Below are 19,791 nucleotides of genomic sequence, written 5' to 3' on the forward strand. Positions count from 1 at the left end.
AAAAGTGCCTTCAAACAATTCCTGTCCTGTCAAAAACCAATGACATTGTTCTCACTGAGTAATAGGTACAGGAGAGTCCCTTTTATGAATTAGATAACCAATAGGAAGGGTCCAAGGGGGGTGCCTTAAAGGGGACCTCAAGTATTCTGAGAGTGGCCACCAGGAATCCTCCAGGGGCAAGAATCAGAGAGGTGTCTTGGGAGGATCTGTGAGGACCCTGGAACCAACAAGCAGGCTCAGGACATATAGCACACAAGAAAAGCATAAGATATAGGTCCACTTGCACCTTTCTTGAATTACCTGGGCCCTGCAGAGTTGCTGGATGGGAAGCACTATGGTAAATTCACCCTGGTTTAGGATATATCAAAAGCTTCATGTGGTCCAGGGTAAAAGCGCTGTAGTAGTAATGCTGGGAGATAGAAGGAAACAGAATTTCCCCAATCTAACAAAAGCAGACTTTTTAAGTATCTACATTCTTCTTACTAAACACTCTGGACTTCTATTTGGTTTTGGATAACTGCTTTTTCATATTCAGTTATTCTTTCTCTGTCCAGAGCCTATGTTCTTTTGGGCAAGGCTAGTTGACCCTTACCACAGGCTCCACCATCTAAAATCCCCTGGTGTCTGTCTAGCATATTTCTGGCCCAGATACTTGGAGTCCTCACTTTTGCTGTTGGCATGGTCCCACCCAGGTGTTTCCTCTAGCCCTTCATCTCTACCTCACTATCTAGACCAACACTTGCCTTTGGGTCATGGCCCTCAGAGGCCACATGGCTTCACACAAATGTCCTCCAAGCCAAAATATATTCCAATTTCCTTGAGGAAAAGAGTTATATGAATCAAAGCAATCAAAGACATCTTTTGGGAATGTAAGCAAAACCTCATACATCTGGTTAGGGATTGTCTTTCCTCCCCTCAGAAAGAGTTATAGGAGGGACCAGGTCAGCAAAAAAAGGGATTCCTTACTTTCTACTATTGGTATATTACTACTAAATTTAGACTTCATTAAAAAGTGGCCAAGGGGCAAAGGGCTTCAATCCAAGGAGATTTCCAAATAGAGTTCCTAAAAGAATCTGAGAATTGAGTGTGATCAAATTGGCTTAAGGAAATTCTCAATTTCCATCATTTATACTCCATACAGAGTTGTTGAGGCGTTATGTGTGAAAAGCTGATGGTAATCTCTAAAATCCAGTACAGACATATTGTCTCAGAAATATTTTTGATTTGTACAACCCAATTTTCCTCCAGGTTGCACCTGGAGGTACAAATATTACATTATTAGTAATATCTCAGGTTTTCCATTTCTTTCTCTCACCTGCCTTACTAGAGCCTAGCTCCCTGAAAAAAAGGGGGGGGGTCTCACATGTGTGCACACTCATTACAGAGTGGGCACCTTTGCCAGGAATAGCTACACCGACAGGCCTTTCCCACTGATGCTCTAGAGCAGTGGTCTGCAAGGTTGGGGCTCACTCCAGGGAAGACATGAAGCAAACCTTTAGGAGTGTGAAGATATTAAGTTTTCTATTCAATTTTTGTTTCATCCTTTTTAATTTCACTTTTGTGTATGTTTTATAAAATATATGATACACTAATCTGAGAGGGCTGATATTTTTTTAATAGATAAGGATGTCAATCCAAAGAATTTGGAAACGTCCAGTTAGAGCATCCATGGAAAGAGGGGAACATGACTTTTTCCCTCTTGCACAAAGTATTCTGCTGAAGGCTGCTGAAGCAGTGGTCTTGTGCTGAAATGAGGTATGCCTTCTCTAGGGAAATAGCATTTATGTACAGCCCACTTGCTCCTCCTCAGCCTTAATAGGACTCAGCCCTGAGTCCAGAGAGTGACTGGGAGAGGATACCTTGTGACCCACATCAAACTGGGCTTAGAATCACTCCACCCTCTAGTGATTAAAGCATGTTGTGGCTGACTCCTCCTCTCCTAGGAAGAATTCTCTTCAGAAACTCTTCTGACCTTGGTGCCAAAACACTTTGTTCACTGATAGGACAAATTATCAACTCATCACAACATAGGGCAGACATTCAGTGGACAAACCCAGACATATCTGGAACTCAGTGACAGAGGAAATTCCAGTGGTGAGGCTCCAGGCTATCACACCTGACAGGGTAAGAAATATTAACCCTTCATTGCTAAGTCACATCATCATTTCCAAGGCAAAGCTTTACCTGTACCAAGAGAACCCCTCAAGGCAATTTCGTTCCCTGACAGAAGATGCATAACCCTTGTGTCTGCTTACATATTCAGCATCTGCAGGGAAAATGTGAAGTTTACTGTATAGAATATTTTAATAACAAGTGTGTAGCAGACTGTGTGAATTGAATCTGTATTAGAGAAGTAAATGCACATTTTAAGATGGGGAATTTTCCCTTAATGAGATTATGAGTGTTAATGGTAAGTGTTATTACTATCCAAAACATTTTTCTATAGAATATTCTCCACAAACTAAAGGAAACATAAGGAAAATAAAATTTGTTATATAAATATTGGTTATGTCATATGACTGTTCCTGTTCAATTTAGGGGAGAAACAGGGTAGTTGGGCAAGATGCTGGTACAAGAATTATTTGACCACTGGAATCTCATATGTCTGGGACAGGAATGTAAATTCTAAAACAAGGCCAGGCAGTGACACTACTCACCAGTTTGTCCTCCTCCCTTTACATTAGGAAGAGCCCCAGCCTCCACTTAACACTCCTCAGAATTTCCTGTATCTTAGGTACTGTGCTAGGTGCTCCATACATGTGTCTACATTACACAATACTTGACAAGGAAAGTGCTATGAAGAAAAGCAGAGCTGAGAGAGGCTAGGAAGCTTTCCTTAAGCACAGAGCATGTGTGAAACTAGAAATTGAACTCAAAAGTTCTAACTGATCCTAACTAAGCCCAGCTCACCAACATGCCACCTGCCTTCCTCATGGGAACCAGTTGTCTGAATCCTTTGGGGGAGGGGGGTTGCTTTGCTTTGTTCTCTCGTGACCATTACTGTAAACAATGCCAGTGTGTAGGTCATAGAGTTAAAACTGGCTCCTGTCCATTGGAATTAATTCAAAAGACAAGTGAGAATCATGCCTGCAAAAAAAAAAGAAATACAATCTGGTGCTGAAGTCAGCAGTATGTAATCCTCTTGAGTCGGGATGTAGTAACTTGATATATCAACTTTTGGAACTCTCTGATCAGATAAACTTTTATTTCAAAGTGAAAAAAATATCAAACTCTTTCCATCTAGAATAACACATCTCTGTTTGTTAGAGTCCCCAGTGCATGCTCACACTGTGCGTTTTCTCCCTTTCTTCACCATAGCACAGTAGGCATACTGAATACCTGGACACAGGTTTTAACGAGGCTCAAAAAGTTCAGAGCACAGCTAGAAAGATCATGGGGATGGAAGGGGCTTCCACGATAGAATGTCTAATAATATCGGGTCTATGGCTTAGAAAAGGGAAAGCCAGGAGGTCAGGGAGCATGACCTCAACCAATTACAGAATAAAAAATTATTTGGGGTTCCCCTAAGTTCATTTTCACCAAAGCCCAATGACTTAGAAACTCTGCAGGACTTAGTGACTCAGTAGACTTGGGTCCGGGAGGGGGGAGAGATGGAACAGGAAGCTGTGAAGATCATGTCTAGTCTCTACCTGGAGGGATGGGATTGAAGGTAAGGCTTTATTCTAGATAGTTCAGAAAGAGGAACAAGTTTGGAATGGGGAAGAGGATGAGTTCATTTTAGGTATGCAGAGTGAAAGTACTCATGGAAGATTTAGGAGAAGACATAGAAGGCAGGAGCAATAAAAGTCTGAATCTTAGAAAAAAATGACCAGAGCCTAGAAATCTGAATTCATGAGTTATCAACACATAGCTACAGGATAGACAAACATAGGATCATCCAGAGAAAAAGAGGAGAGTTAAAGATTTGCCCCTTCCAGTCTAGAATCAGACTTACAGTTTCATGGGAGTCATTTTAGACGAAACATTCGACTTGCTTATGTAGTAAGCATTAAGCATAGAGAACACTTGTGAACATTTAATCTTTTTTAGCTCAAACAATTTTACAGAATAAAATTTAAAATCTATTTGCTACATTTACAATGTAATAGCCCATAGTTTTCATAAGAGCAGTTTATTGCTGTTTCTCTCAAAAAACAAAATATAAAAGGGAAAACAGTTGAAGTAAATTTGCAGATTCCAGACAAATTATGGAATTATTACTCCAGAGATAGTTGAGGATGACATGAAAGACAGCCTTCCTTTCTCCCTCAAAATGTCCCTTAGTAACCTTGTCAAAAGCCTACAGTGTCCTAGAGGATAGGACTAGAGCTTCCCTTCCTGGGAATCTGCCCCTTCTTGTAATCATTTCTCATTAGAGGTCCACTTGTTTGTTTTAATTGCTAAATATTTAGACATTTAAAATTGAGGGAGTACTATGATGTCTACAATGTAACGATATCATGACCAATTACTAAGTGGGAAGCATGTAACAGACACCATTCTGGGAGTCCTGGACATTCTCAGTAAGCCTGTGAGGCAGGTGTCAGCTTTTCCATTTTGCAAACTGAAATTCAGCGAGGTTGAGCAATTTGCCTAAGGAACATTCTAACAGCAGAAAAGTAGAATTCAATCCCAGATCAGTCTTTCACCAAAACCCCTGTGTGCTCTTTACACTATTTCACTTACTCATTTAAGGACTAATTTTCATTACTGAATTATAAAAATTGTAAAGATTTACAGTGCTATGATAATTAACAAATTAGTGGGTTGAATGTCACGAAACTGCCAATGTTTGGCCATTTCTGACTTTAAAAAATGGAAATTCCCTATGATTTGACCTTATAAAAGCACAAATACTGACATTTTTCTATGAATATTCAGTACAGCAGTGTGACTTTCTAAAAAGATTCCACATCGAGGAGAACCGAACATTTCACTCAACTCAGTAACAGAAAATACACGTTATTGCTAAAAAGAGAAAGAGCAAATATAAAACACATGAATTTGTAATATAAGGAAACTATTAAAAAGTGGGTATAAAAGACAATAATTTTCTGGTATAAGTAGAAACTTATGCATTGACCATAGGTTAACCACCAAGACTACTATGAAACAAAACTAACGAAACACACAAGTGTGAAATTTAAACAGTGTATAAATTAAAATATGTTTTCACCTACATGAGGGCACTAAGTAAATTTAAAATATTCTATGAAACACTGTTTTGGAAAAATCAGAAGACTGAACAATTGAAAGGTAGGAGAATCCTATAAGTGATGCATAAAATATTAGAGCCAAAAGGAAACAAAAATCATTTAAATTGAATCCTTTTATTCTTTTGTACAGGAAACTAATATATAGGAAGATTATGTCAGCAGATTCTAAAACTCAGGTTCCTTATTGCCAGCCCGGGGCTCTTTAAAATAGGTCAGAATAACATTCTATTTGAATACAATAATATCCTTTTATATTTCAACTGGCCATGGTATGTATTGCAGATGTAAGAAAATTTTCATGAGGCATAATTTTTATCCTGTAGCATGATGAAGTTGCTAAAGTAAACATTAAATGTTTCATAACCATAAAATAAAAACAGTATGAGTTTTAAAATTTAACAGCATTACATTTTCTTATTCAGCCTGATATTATTATGGTATAAGCAGAACATAGTCTTCTTTCTCCCAGGATGTTTTTCTAATTACTTTTGGATATTGTTTTGCCTTTTTACAGAGAAAGGCATTCTAAAAATAGGATGCTGTCAAAATGGTTTGAATTTCAAGAAAAAAAAAATCTTACACCTGCTCTCTGAGAAATACTCAGTTCAGAAGCATGACATTTAGACTATGTCTTTAGTAAAAATCCAGCTATAAATATCCACTGCTAAAACACAGTTTTTTTCTTATTCACATAAATGGCAGAAATTAGCTATCTTAATTATTTCCCTCATTAATGAGGCTGTATGTTCTTCTGGCCAAACAAATGTATTGCTATGTGCCTGTGCTTTGCTTTTACTTCTCATTTGAGTATTTTAAATAGCGAATGGAAAGGATTGACTGCCGTGGCTTATCATTCCCCCCTCTCTGGTCTTTTCCCTGGAGATTCTTTCAATATCCACCAATCCATCCATCTGAGATTTATAGCTAAAGATTCATGGTTTAAAGAAGAACAAAAAGCTATTCCTGAAGCTATTCTTTAGTTCACTAAAGAGAAAGAATGAAACAATCACCAATAGAAGAATCAATGTATCTTTCATATGACCTATGAAACTCCAGGTCCCTTGTAGAAACCATGTAAAAAAGAAGAGCCTATCAGAACTGCCTAGGTAATATCCCTGCTTTCAATGGAAAATTTAGAATAACTGGATGGTGCATGATGGCCTAACCATTAGCCACAAGAGCTTCTTGGCATGCTATCCAGAATAGTAAGAATTGTTCAAGGATGTTTAGAACCTTGAAAAGCATCACTGCAAAAGAGAATTCATTTACTACATATCAAATACAATCATATTGTTCCCCTCATAGGGTTATTCATGTAAATTCACTTATTCTTGGAACAAATATTTATTGAGCACCTACTATATGCCAGGCCCCATTCTGAGAGCTAAGAAAGCAGCAAGGAAGAAAACAGACAAAAATCTCTGTCCTCATGCAACTTGCTTTATGCTAAGGGGAGATAATGAGAAAAATGTGTAGTTTGCAGATGGTGATAAGTGCTATGGAGAAAAATTAAGCAGGGAAAGGAAATTAAGCGAAATAATATATGTGCGTGGCACAGTATAAGCATTTAAAATATATTAAACGCTTTTCCTTTCCATTAATGAAAGCTCTGAAAATTATTTCCTTTGTTTAAGATTGGAGTTGAGAAATTATGTTTCTTCTTGGGAGAATGTTAATCTTATCCCACTACTTATGAAAAGTGAAATAATAACAACATTCACTTATCAGATGCTTTGTGCCAATAACATTACATAAAAATACTTCATTTCATCCTGTAAAATGGATATTCCCCATTTTATATGGGGAAATGACACTCTAGAAACTCAAGATCACAAATCTAATAATTTTATATAAGAGCTAAGATTCAAAGGTAAATACACATAGCTCCAAAATCTACTCTCTAGGGCTCTGTTCTCGTTTAGCGATTTGGTTTAGTGTGTCAGAAGATAGCTTGATTCAAGAAGGAAGACTTGGCTATTGGCTATTGCTTCCATGGGACCAACCACCTCTGTCCACCTCCCCTAATCACTAATCTCCTGTATAGAGAATATCAACCTATATACATATGTGTAAGTTACTGGATTTTAAGGTTCCAAAACCCAAAATGGAAACCCTTATTTGGTGCAAATTATTGGGAAAAAAAATCACTTTAGGTTTGGTAATATGACATTTCCATTACCATCTGAAGTTCTAGACTATCTCTGAAAAGGAACATTTTGTTTTTTTCCTCAAGCTGGTTGACAGCATTCATTTTACAACTTCTTGTGTAAGCTTTAATCATACGCAGTATTTACACAAGGATGGTGTAAAATCTAACATCTAAGAATCAGAGAAAAACAGCATACCAGAGATTATGATGTTTGTCATTTTCTTAAAGAATTTAAAAAATAAAAATAAAGCATATGAGTTTATTCACAATAAACCTAATCATATTAACCAAAGAACAAAAGGAAAAACACTTTAAGTGAAAATTAACATGGTGAAATATGACTCTTAAACAGGTTACGTTACTTTTTCTTGGTCCTCTGCCTATTTATTACTAAATTAGTGAAAAACCATATATTTCTTAATTCACCAGTCTAATGCTTTATTAGTTCTCAAAGCAATTTAGTTCTCTGAGCTGGTTTTAGATGTTTTTATTTTTTGCCTTTATTTTCTGATCTGTCCTTTCCTTGCAAGCAGCTCCTCTTCTGAGACACGTGTTCCCCTAGAGTGTTCTAGAAGCTATATGCCACTCCTGGTCAAGGCCAAAGAAAGATGCATTGCTGTGGTGCCTTGCTCTGCTATCCACCTTCTCACCATCCCCTTTTCCTTATTTTCATTTATTTTTAATTGAAAATGCAATGCAATAATAACACTACAGAATAATTTTTAAACTATATTTGCACACCTATTTTCATTTTTGCACATAGTCTTAAATGATGTAAGGCCCTGCTATTTTGGCTATTTCTAGTTGATGCCACACAGATTGCCTGCAAGAATGGCTAATATAAATTTTGAAGAGTCATTCCTTTTTACTTCACACACAAACAAAAAACAGGTTAAACAGAGTGCAATATTTGAATTAACTACTAAAGCTAAATGTAAGCAGATTACTCCACAAGGGAAGCTGCCCACACCTGGTTTTAGATGGGCCATTTTAATGCTAATATGATGGGAATAAACTGCAGCAGGGGAGATAGGACCCTGGGGTGCTGCTGAAGAGGATTATGGCAGGTCCAGAGCTCTCCCAGAAGGTGACAGTGGTAAGAAAGACCAGTGGGGTAGAAATCATCTATAAGCATTAAGATCATAAGGGCTGAATTAAAATGAAAAAGTAAAAAAAAAAAAATTGAAAGAACTGAGAGAGGTACAACATAATGATTTTGAGTGGGCTAAAGTAAGGAGTTATTTAAGAAAAAAAGGGCATCTGGGTGGCTCAGTCAGTTAAGTGTCTGACTTTGGCTCAGGTCATGATCTCAAGCTCCTGGGGTTGAGCCCCTTCATACGGCTCCCAGGTCCTGTCCCTCTGCCTCTCAGCCTCCCCCCTCTTGTGGCACACACCTCGTGTGTGTGCTCTCTCTCAAATAAATATATAAAATCTAAAGAAAAGAAAAGAAAACCATTTAAGTTAAGAAATTAAATGAAAAGAACAAAAGATGGGGGCAGCCTCAGCTATGCCTGGAGGTCCATTTCAGGGTATCTCCAGAACAAGAGAAAAACTAGTCAGGACTATCTGCAAGCAGAGCCCAGACAACAGGATGTTAAATCTATGACAAGCTCTCCAAGGACTACAGATGTGCATGCCTTTGGTTGTCCTAAGTTGTGAAGTGTTTGTTCCTTCAGCATATGATCTTGTACATGGTAAATATCTGACACATTTGTTAATAGGTGACGAGTGAAATTGTCCAACACAGATGGTTTTACAACTTGTACAATGGTGGCCATGGTAGGTGTTAGGATTGTTACAGGGTACATGGTAAGGCCATGAGTCCTTGGGGCTTGATCCTTAGAGAAGTGTCCAACGCCCCCTAGTCCTCTAAGCAACAACAAGAGCCCCTTATGCATCTGTCAGGTCCTTGTTTACTCTCATACAGGAAAAAAAAAAAAAAAAGTTCTCTTTTTCCTGTGCAACAAGTGCCATCTTCAATCTTCATTTCATATTAATTCTCTGCGTGTCTGTAGATTAATACAGCCACTTCTCACTGTAGCATGATGGGTCAGAATGCTTCACATACTATAAGATCCAGGAGTCTGTCACCATCTCATTCTTACAAATAGATATGGTGGATCTAGACTTACAAACATTAGCATGGCTAAAGCCGCCTTGCTAGGGAAGGGTTCATTATAAATATTGACTATAATTCCCTTTTTAATTAAAAAAGAGATATGAACTCTTCCTGCATTAGTATAGCCTCAAATTATAGGCCCCCAGTCTCCTGGAGAGAGAATATTAAAAAAGGATAATGCTAAAACAAAACAAAACAAAACAAAAAACAAAAACCACCCAGTCAGTGTAAAAATGTTGTGTAATTTAAATGAGAGTTAAACAAAGAAGGTGATAAAAGTAATCAAGGAGTAAACAAAGGGCGGGAGAACAAACATAAACAATGAACCCACAGGATGGTTAATTAGCTTGCTTTGCAAAGATTTTATTTCCCCCCTGAAAGCAATGGTAATGACAAGCCTGACCTACCAAAAATCTTCAGGTATAATGTGGTATGCTCCCCAAAGTCTATAAAGAAATGCCACTGAATTACTGTGCATGGCACTGAATTATCATGGATGCCTCTAAGTTACCACATTTAGAGTCTTTGCTCTGGGTTGTTTCAACAGTGGTACTTTAGTTATTTTAAGCTCTACAATTTCTGTTTGGGGCATCTAGGTGGCTGAGGGGCAAACTCTATGCCCTCAGCTCAGGTCATGATCCCAGGGTTCTGGGATCGAGTCCCTGTGGAGCAGGGAGCCTGCTTCTCCCTCTGCCTCTGCCTCTCTCTCTCTCTCTCATTCTCTATCTCCCTGTTTCTCTCGTTCTCATGAATAAATAGAATCTTAAAAAAAAAAAAAAGCGTTTGAACTATTCCATAGCAGAGGTCTTAAAATCAAGTATCCACAAGGCTGAGGCAGTAGCAGTTGGGGATAAATGGATGGGACAGGTGGGGAGACTGATGAATTGGAGAATGCTGCTACATCAACACTTGCCAAGTGAACCCTATCATCTAATTCTTAAAGAGATGCTTGGAACTCAAATTTGTCAATTTTTTAAATATCAAAATGGCCATACAAAACTGGCTACATAATTTGCAGAATCCAGTGTAAAATGAAAACACAGAACCCCTTACTCAAAAATCACTTGAGGGGGCACCTGGGTGGCTCAGTTGGTTAAGTAGCCAACTCTTGATTTTGACTCAGGTCATGATCTCAGTGTCCTGGGATCAAGCCCCTTGCTTGTCAGGTTTCACACTCATAGGGGAATCTGATTAAGGATTCTTTCTCTCTCTCTCTTTACAATAAATATATAAATCTTTTAAAAAATTAAGAATTTCAAGATGAGGGAATGTCTGGGTGGCTCAGATGGTTGAGCGTCTGACTCTTGATTTTGGCTCAGGTTATGATCTCGGAGTTGTGGGATTGAGCTCCTTGTCAGGCTCTGCACTCAAGCAGAGAGTTTGCTTGAGATTCTCTCTCCCCCTCTGCCCGCCCCCCAACCCTGTGTACATGTGTGCATTGCACACATGCACTCTCTCTCAAAAGATAAATAAATCTAAAAAAACAGATTAAGATTTTTAAAAACAAAGGATTTCAAGATGCTCCCTCCCCCTCAAAAAAGAAGAATTTCAAGATGGTGACAGAAGAACATTAAATTAAGTGTGGACCCTTCCTAGCACAGGTTCTATGTGACTACACAGGTTGCAAGCCCATGAAGCCTGCCCTGGAAGCATACAACACAAGCTGCAGGCGGGTTCTGCCCATGAATTATTTGGCTTAAGACCCAGTTCTAAAGTCCACATTCTCTCCCCATTTCTTTTTTGTGACTCAAAGCTCTCAGCTTCAAGATGGCCGGAAGAGTCTGAAGCATGCCCTCTTGCTGAAAAACAGATGAAAACAGCTTACAAGAGAAACAAAGTCTCTCCTTCATCCTTACCAAGTCTTAAAACCAGCTGGGGGATTCATCTACTGCTAGATATGTGCTTACAAAGAAAAGTTTGGTTAATTCAAAATAACTAAAAGTCTATTGCTATGACCAAAGTCCTATAAAAAAGTGATATTCCCCTGAAAAGTGTTGCCTCTCATGGCCCCCTTACAGAGTTGGTATGTGCAAGTGCCATCAAAGAAGAGTAGTCAATCTCCAAGTGATTGTCACAAGTCAGACACATTTTACACATGTATGAACATGCGCCTGAAAAATTTCAGGAAAGTTTATGAAATTATAATCATAGTTTTAAATATATCAGATAATGTAATTGTTTAAAGAAATGCTTCCCATTTAAAGTGATGTTTGCAGAGCATACCAGGAGGAATGAACAGGCTGTTGATGGCTGGAGGTGAACGGTAGTTGTGTCCATGTGGCACATACCTCCACTGGCACACTGCCTAAAACATTCAATTTAGAGGGCTCTCTGGACAGTTTTTAGTTTTATTTTTTTTAAAGATTTTATTTTATTTATTTAAGAGAGACACACAGAGAGAGAGGCAGAGACACAGGCAGAGGGAGAAGCAGGCTCCATGCAGGGAACCCGATGTGGGACTCAATTCCAGGACTCCAGGATCATGCCCTGAGCCAAAAGCAGGCACTTAACTGCTGAGCCACCCAGGCATCCCTCTGGACAGTTTTTAAAAGCGAGAAATATCTTTTTATAGGCACCTGGGTGGCTCAGTCAGCTAAACACCTGACTCTTGATTTCAGCTCAGGTCATGATCTCAAGATCGTGAGACTGAGCCCCATGTTGGGCTCCACACTCAGGGGGAGTTTGCCTGAGATTCTCTGTCTCTCCATCTCTCTCTGCCCCTCCCCCTGCTTGTACTATTTCTTTAAATAAATAAATAATAAAATATATTTTTTAAGCAAGAAATATCTTTTACTAAAATGAAAAATTCTTCTGGGACACCTGTGTGGCTCAGCAGTGATCCGGGGATCCTGGGATCAAGTCCCACATCAGGCTCCCTATGTGGACCCTGCTTCTCCCTCTGCTTGTGTCTCTGCCTCTCTCTCTGTCTTTCATAAATAAAATCTTTAAAGAAAAAAGAAAGAAAAGAATCTCTCCTTAATTGACCTGTCCTATACATTTCATATTTCCATTGGCCAGGTTTATGTCAGTTGAATGGACATGTACTTTTTGGCTGATTACAATATACTTTCTACTCTAAATTTCCCTGTTTATTTTTGCCTCCCTCTCTAGAATGTAATGGGGAAAGAGATTTGCATCTGTATTGTTTACTGCTATATTCCCAGGCATTGCCTGGCATATAGTAGATACTCAATAATACTTATTGAATTGAACTGATTCCATAGGATCAAAACAAATTATAATTCACTGATTCTAGGATTGGAAATAGGAGGAAATTGGACACATGCAGCAGGTGTACCAACTTCCCTAACTTCCACTGGCTTTGTTATTCCCTAATAAGAATCTAACTCTAGGGATCCCTGGGTGGCGCAGCGGTTTGGCGCCTGTCTTTGGCCCAGGGCGCGATCCTGGAGACCCGGGATTGAATCCCACATCGGGCTCCCGGTGCATGGAGCCTGCTTCTCCCTCTGCCTGTGTCTCTGCCTCTCTCTCTCCCTCTCTCCCTCTCTCTGTGACTATCATAAGTAAATTAAAAAAAAAGAATCTAACTCTAGTCACTGTACCTAGTAACTTGACTGATTTCGTATCAGCCTCTCATTTCTGTAGCTCATGAAGACACAAGCTTGTGCCTCCTTGGACCAAGCTGGGGCAAAGGTTAACTTCTTTCCAGAACCTAGAAAAGGCTAATGAGTTCCGTGGAATGATATTTCTAAGTATTCACCATACCAGAATCAATATCAATGTGCTGTCTCGTATGCATTAGCCCCACAGTCAAACAAAGAACAACCCTCAGAGCCCACTAATGACGCTGGGCGTGGACAGCTGGGGATGGGCAAGATGATGCAGAGATGACTGTATCAGCTCTCCTCAAACACAGGGCTTCCAGGATGTTGCACAATGCTGTCATTCTGGTACTTTGTCAGAGATGGGCAGCATTTTGATTCAGCCACCCAGCAAAATAACTCTCTTTTTATCTTCTTGACCTAGGAGATGGATTTGGAGTTTGCCTTCTGGTTGTGAGAGAAGTCTCCTCTTCTATTCCTTGCCTGGTATTACCAGGAAATGCAAATGTCTTAAAGTTAGCAGAGTACTATATATGTAGCTGATAAGACAGGTACAACAAACTTGATTCATTACTGACCTAGATAAGACCGGCTTTTAGTACAATTCCATCATGCTCACACTTATTTATGCAGCATTCCCCATAGGCAGATCCTGCTAGAAAGATGTGTTGAGTAAGGTGAGTGGCAAAAGTTCTGAGCATCAATTCTGCATTACTTAAATCTCTAGGATCAGACAAGGACCTCACCAAAATTCAAGCTCTTCCCTGCAGTTAAATTGAATTTAGTGTCATAAATGGGATTTCATTCCAGATATGAAAATGTGAAATTTGATTTTCCAATTAGAATGAGAAGGGTGGGGTGAGTATGAGAGAATAAAGATGACTGATCTGTATGGTATACACAGTTAAGATGTCATAAAACTAAGATGTCTACAAGTAAACATGTGGGCATCACAGTCAAATCATACTGGTTTGGAATCCTGACCAAAGAACTTATTAACTATATGACCTTAGGCAAATTTGTTAACCTGGCTAAGACCTGATTTCTGCATAATATGAATAATACCACCTAATCCTATAAAGTGGAATTATTATTCCCTATGTCACAGTGTCAATATAAGGGCTAAATAAGATGTATTCAATGTTAGTTCCAGTGCCTGGTACATAGTAAGAACTGAATAAATGATAGCTATGACTGTTATTTTGATTACTATTTTTATCACTCCCACAAATAATTAACTTCTTTGCAACTTTGTAATTCAGGGAAAAACAGAAAACAAAACAAAACAAACAAACAAACAAACAAAAAAAACAAAAAAAACAACCCATAACCAAAAGCATGGAGGAGTTTAACTTCTTGTGAGGTTTCCATGGTAGAAACTTGGCCTCCTAGTAAACATGGTCTTGATGACCTTTCACTCATCACTGTGAAACAAAATTCTTTAAATTCTAGAAAGTTTCAGTGAAACACCACTAAATGCAGCCATAGAGTAATCTCTCTCTCCCCCCCACGCACACACACACCCCATCCACCCCTGGGGGATATATTAAGACTAAGGCAACTGAAATAGCCTTAGCCAGTAATTAAGACACGCAGCTAATCAAAGAGCAGCACAGGCTGTGGCCCTCTGCAAAGAAACTGATCATCAGGATGACAGCTCCCATTACTAGGGCTTTGTTCTCCTGGAGCAAAAAGAGCACAAAAGCATAAAGTTGGAGAACTGTAACTGCATTTGGAATACTTCCGGGGGTGGGGGGGAGTCACAGGTTCCTCCAAACAGAGAGGATATTTCACCAGATAACTGCGTCAGCCCACACCCACCAGCGCCTTCCCCACCCCCAAAGCATGACTCCACTTTTTCTAACACTGCCCTTAAGGAATCTGGCTTCTGCGACTTCCAGTAATTGTACAAATCACCCATGATGAAGCAGCTGAACACACTGCTAGACAAAAGAAACAAAAATTAAGCAAATAGAAGACTCATTTTCAAATGCTGCCCTTTGGTTATTTTTACTCCTAACGATTCGTGTTACCAAACAAGTCTTTCTTCATTGCTTTTCCCTGGAAGTAATTCTGATGGGCCCTGAGTGTGATTTTCTCCAGACTCATATTCTAGCAACTAGATACAATTTCCCTTCCCCCATCTCCGTCTAGGACTCCTCCCTGTCACCTTAGAGCTTCTGACTTAGCTGCGTTCACACCCAGCAGTCCCGGCAAAGCTTTCTGCTCACATTATACAACAAAAAAAGCAGGCAATGAACAATCCATGCTCCTAAGTGCTTGCAATAAAACCATCTGAGCTGACCTCTCCCATCCCATAGAGCTGCATGTCAGCCACATAAGCTTAAGGGACCAAGAGTAGCATGTATGTGATGTGTATAAACAAACCAATTAAAATCAGGTCTCTCATTCCAGCTAGTGCCTAGTGGGACCAATGTGATCGACTGTGGAAAAAAAAAAAAAATCACTCCAAGCTGCCTGGAGGTATTGCTTTTCCTGCTTCTAGGATACATCTCTTTTAGGCTCAATAAGCAACGTAAAAGAGGAGGAACTCAGGGGTTGCCATTCTTTCCTATAAGACTTTTCAAATAAAAACTATCAACTCAGCAGCACTGAGCCAAAAGACCACTCCCTGATTCCAAGTGGACATATTGATCAACTGAACTGACATGTGCCTCCTCCTTTCTCCCTCTTAGAAGCAATCAGCTACACCAAGAAAATCCTTTTTATTTCCCAAAACAAAAGGAAACACACTGCTCCTTATCTGACACTGTCAGACCACAGTTTTTAGGGGCGGGGGGGGGGGGAATAATACATACACGTAAAATGAAGATGCCTGAAGACATAGCTAAGAGTTGAAATGAACATGATACATGTTTATTTGGAGTTTCAGAATTGAGTTGAGGTTATGACTAAGCCCAGAGATCTGTATTCGCCACAGTCACTGAGAACCTTGCTATTTATTGACCTTACCAGATTCTGGCTAAAGTTAAGAGCAGCACCACTGGCATTTCCAGAGGCTTTCCTCAGCATTACCCTTCACTGCAACTGCCGCAGAGAGCAGACTTGTTACAAGTCCACCTGCAAACAACTCCAGCTATTTTAGAGACTAGCTAGAGATGTGAAAATATCGTGTGCAGGCTTTCAACTAACTATGAAGGACATGGGCTGAAGGATTATCATATAAATCAAAAGGCTCAAGTAATTTCATTTTGTTTGGCTCTTCATGCTTTTAATAAATTTTGTCTTAAACATGCAAGAGATCCCCTTTCACATCAGGGTTATATCAAATGCTTATTCAGCATTCATTCCTTGCCATGAAGAAACTGAAACCCAACAGAGGTAAATAAAATACTAAATTTCATACTGTAAATCACTAAATATCTAAAAAAGAATAATCACTAGAGAGACTAGGGGGCCAATGAGCTCTGTCCCATAAAAAAAGAAATATATGTCTTTACAATGTTGAAATATTTTGAACTACTCATTTTAGAGACTATGTGGGATTTTGCAATAGAAAATTATCTTATGTTTGTGAAAAAAAAATCTATGAGAACACCAAAAATAACAGACAGAGATGGAGCAAGAATAATTCTATGTATTATGATTCCTCTATGACTCTTACAGGCCTTTGTCTTAACCCAGCAGCCTGAAAAACAGATTTAGGTAAAACAGCCTTCTTTCCTTAGTCCATTTTAAGCAGACAACATCCCCCCATCTCCGCTTTAGCAGACACCGACTAACCAACAAAACAGCCGTGCAATTAAGGCCCGGACATTCAACACTCACCATCTCCTGCTCCCACCGGCTCCTTTTGATGTTTACAGCACATCTGTAGGATGCAATACTAGGAGATGCCTTGTTTGACCTGCTGCATGATGCTGTGACATCAGTTCAGATGATGCAGCTCATTATGGGAAAGACTGCTGTTGCTATGGCAACTGGGATGTGCTAGGAATCCTTGCTGCATTTCCAGTGGAGCCTGAGACAATACGGAAGCCCTGTAAGAAACAGACGATATGCAAAATGTAGACCAAAGGAAGAGGATCCCTCATTGGACTAAAATCTATAGATTTAAAAGGGATTTCCCTGATGGCACACTGGGAAAAATAAAAATTACCTCCTACTTTGTTGTTACACATTTAGAAGAGAATAAGGTTGTTGGGGGTAGAGATTTAATACTGAGCAGATAAAAACAAATGCACAGTGTTTCTCTGTTGGGCAATTTGATCACTTCTTCCTCTCTGGACGGCATGATGATCCCTTTTTAAAAGTTATTAAAAAGAATTTTTGTTCACTTGTCAAAAGAACAAAGCAGGGGGCAGAAAAAGAATTTAAAATGGAATATAAACAGCTTAGAAACTGACTCTAACTCTAGAGTAAATAAGCTTTAATTCTCAAAACATGGGCAAACTCCCACCAATGAAATCTGCCCTAATCATTTCCCCGATGGACACCGACCCATAGCACCTTCCTAACACACCAGAGCCCCAGGTCTCACTTGTGCATGGACTGGCAGGTGCAAGGAGGATCCGGGGGGCATACCACACTGATCTCAATTTCCAGGGGCTCATCCCTTGGCCTGTGGAGAAACTCTCCTACTCACAGCCAGAATGCAAGTCTTTAGGGGGACCAAACCTGACGGTTGGGACAAGTAACCAGCCTGCCAGAACTTCTGAAGTAACTGACATTCCAAACATTGGGGCTCTGTTTTCCTCTCCTTGAGCAAAAAGACACACAAGAGGAAATTACTCATGCCCCTCCCCCCACGAAAGCTGCAAGTGTGTGAAAAGCCACATTTAAACAAGACACAGTGAGGTATTTCCCCAATTGGTAAAAGAAAGGCAGATTTAAAGCAATCACTCTTTTCTTGTTCCATGCAGAAACAAATATTATGTGGTGAGAACTGAGGGGGTGAGGGAGAAGGAGATATGGACCCAAGCAGCCATTTCTTGCATATTTAATACTCTCAGACCATGGATTGAGATAGGATCAAGATGACCTCCATCCACTTTATCTTTAAATTCAGAGGAAGAACAACATTTGAAGAGCCCAAAATCTAACTGGACAACTACGTTGTTCTCCCCAACTTGAGATTTTAAAGGGCGCTGTTAGCTAACTGCTCGGGACCAGATAGAATGGCAGAAGGAATTCAGGCAGTGCCTTGGTAAACAGAGGCTGACGAAATGTCTGAGAGGTGCCAAGATCCTAGCAGGGTGCACCATCAGCCATTCACAGAGTAGGATAGGGAGCTACGATTGATCCTATTTCACCTAATGAAGACTTGAGAGACCAAGAGCAAGAGGTTGAAGCTGACTCCCTGAGTCACCCCTGCTCTCAGTCTCCCACCCTTTGTCTTAGGCCACATGCTACACCAACAGAAGTAACAGGCAACCACTACAGAGCAGAACACTTCTCTGGGATTCAGGAAACATAATGTTAATCCAGTGAGCATCTGTGTGCATTCATACCAGTCAATTAACCTCTCTGGACCTCAAGTTTTTCATCTGGAGAGAGAATGTATTTAATTAATAACCATGGTTTGCAAGTTTTGTTAGTAGTTGAACCTTTTATTCTAATGATACAGTCCAAAGCTAGGCTGCCCTGATAGAGGGGTGATAAGAAGCCTAGAGCCAAAACTGATGATCTCTTCTCTACCTCCAGTTTCCTCTGAACTGACCCATGAAGGCACCCTCTGAAGAACCCCTCATCCTCTGAGGAAGATTGAATGAGTCATGGGTCTAGAACTATTATTGGCCTTTCCAGAGCTGAAATCCTATAATTCCATAAAGAGGAGAGAGCAGAGTGGAATTAGGTATTTCAGACTTGAAAGTAATTTCTCAGAATGAGAAGAATCCTGTCAGTCTCACCAAAAGCAAGTCATTTGCTGGTGGGAAAAGATGGATGGCTCATCAAATCTGAGGTCAGTCCAGACTTTTAATAACCTGAACAGGCTGAATAATTAGCCCACAAAATGGCCCAGGTAGAGTTAAAAAAAAAAAAAAAAGGAAGGAGGAATCCATAAGGCAGAAGCAAATCATAAAGTGTTTTCTTGCTTTGGGAATGGACCTATAATACTTCACTTAAGACTTCCCAGTGGTGTTTGTGCATCCCCATCTTGTGAGGTTCTTTTGAGGATTGCATGCAATAATATATAAAAAAGCATTTGGGTGAGGAACCTGGGTGGCTCAGTAGTTGAACATCTGCCTTTGGCTCAGGTCTTGATCCCAGGATCCTGGGAATGAGTCCCGCATTGTGCCTCTCTCTCTCCGTGTCACTCATGAATAAATAAATAGAATAACAAATACATACATACATACATACATACACATACATACATACATACATACATACATACATTTGGAAACCAGAAGCACCACAGAAACGTCAAACCTAGTTACTATTGTCATTAATAGTTCATTCACCCCAATCAGTGGAGACTGTAGCTCTCAACTGTACATCCAACCAGATTCTGGACTCTGGACTAAGATGGTTAGGAAATGGCTTGCAAAGTCTATATAGGAGGGCTTACTTCTTACTACTTACTTCAGATGAGGTCAGGGAAGGTAATAATAGACAAGGGATACTCTCAGACGACCAGGGCCATGGGCTTCAAAGAATAAAAGAGTTTCTCCCGGAGAGCAGAATCAAGACCAGATCAGTGAAATGAGGCAGGGAGCATCAGGCGTGAATGACTAGAAGGATTTCAGAACTGCTGTGGGTTAGGGACCACCATGTGTCTCC

The 19,791-nt window shown here is 39.7% G+C and overlaps 1 protein-coding gene across 1 annotated transcript in view; it reads right to left on the minus strand.

Annotated features, from left to right (window-relative positions):
* The window catches only part of AKAP6 (A-kinase anchoring protein 6), a 482,960-nt gene extending 466,033 nt beyond the window's left edge, over positions 1 to 16,927 (minus strand). The window contains exon 1 of the mRNA XM_055309349.1: positions 16,837 to 16,927. The gene's annotated coding sequence lies outside the window, so the exon portion shown is untranslated. The remainder of the gene's footprint in view (positions 1 to 16,836) is intronic.
* Positions 16,928 to 19,791: the final 2,864 nt, after the last annotated feature.

The sequence above is a fragment of the Nyctereutes procyonoides genome, unplaced genomic scaffold (genome assembly GCF_905146905.1).
Source record: "Nyctereutes procyonoides isolate TBG_1078 unplaced genomic scaffold, NYPRO_anot_genome, whole genome shotgun sequence".
Lineage (NCBI taxonomy): Eukaryota > Metazoa > Chordata > Mammalia > Carnivora > Canidae > Nyctereutes > Nyctereutes procyonoides.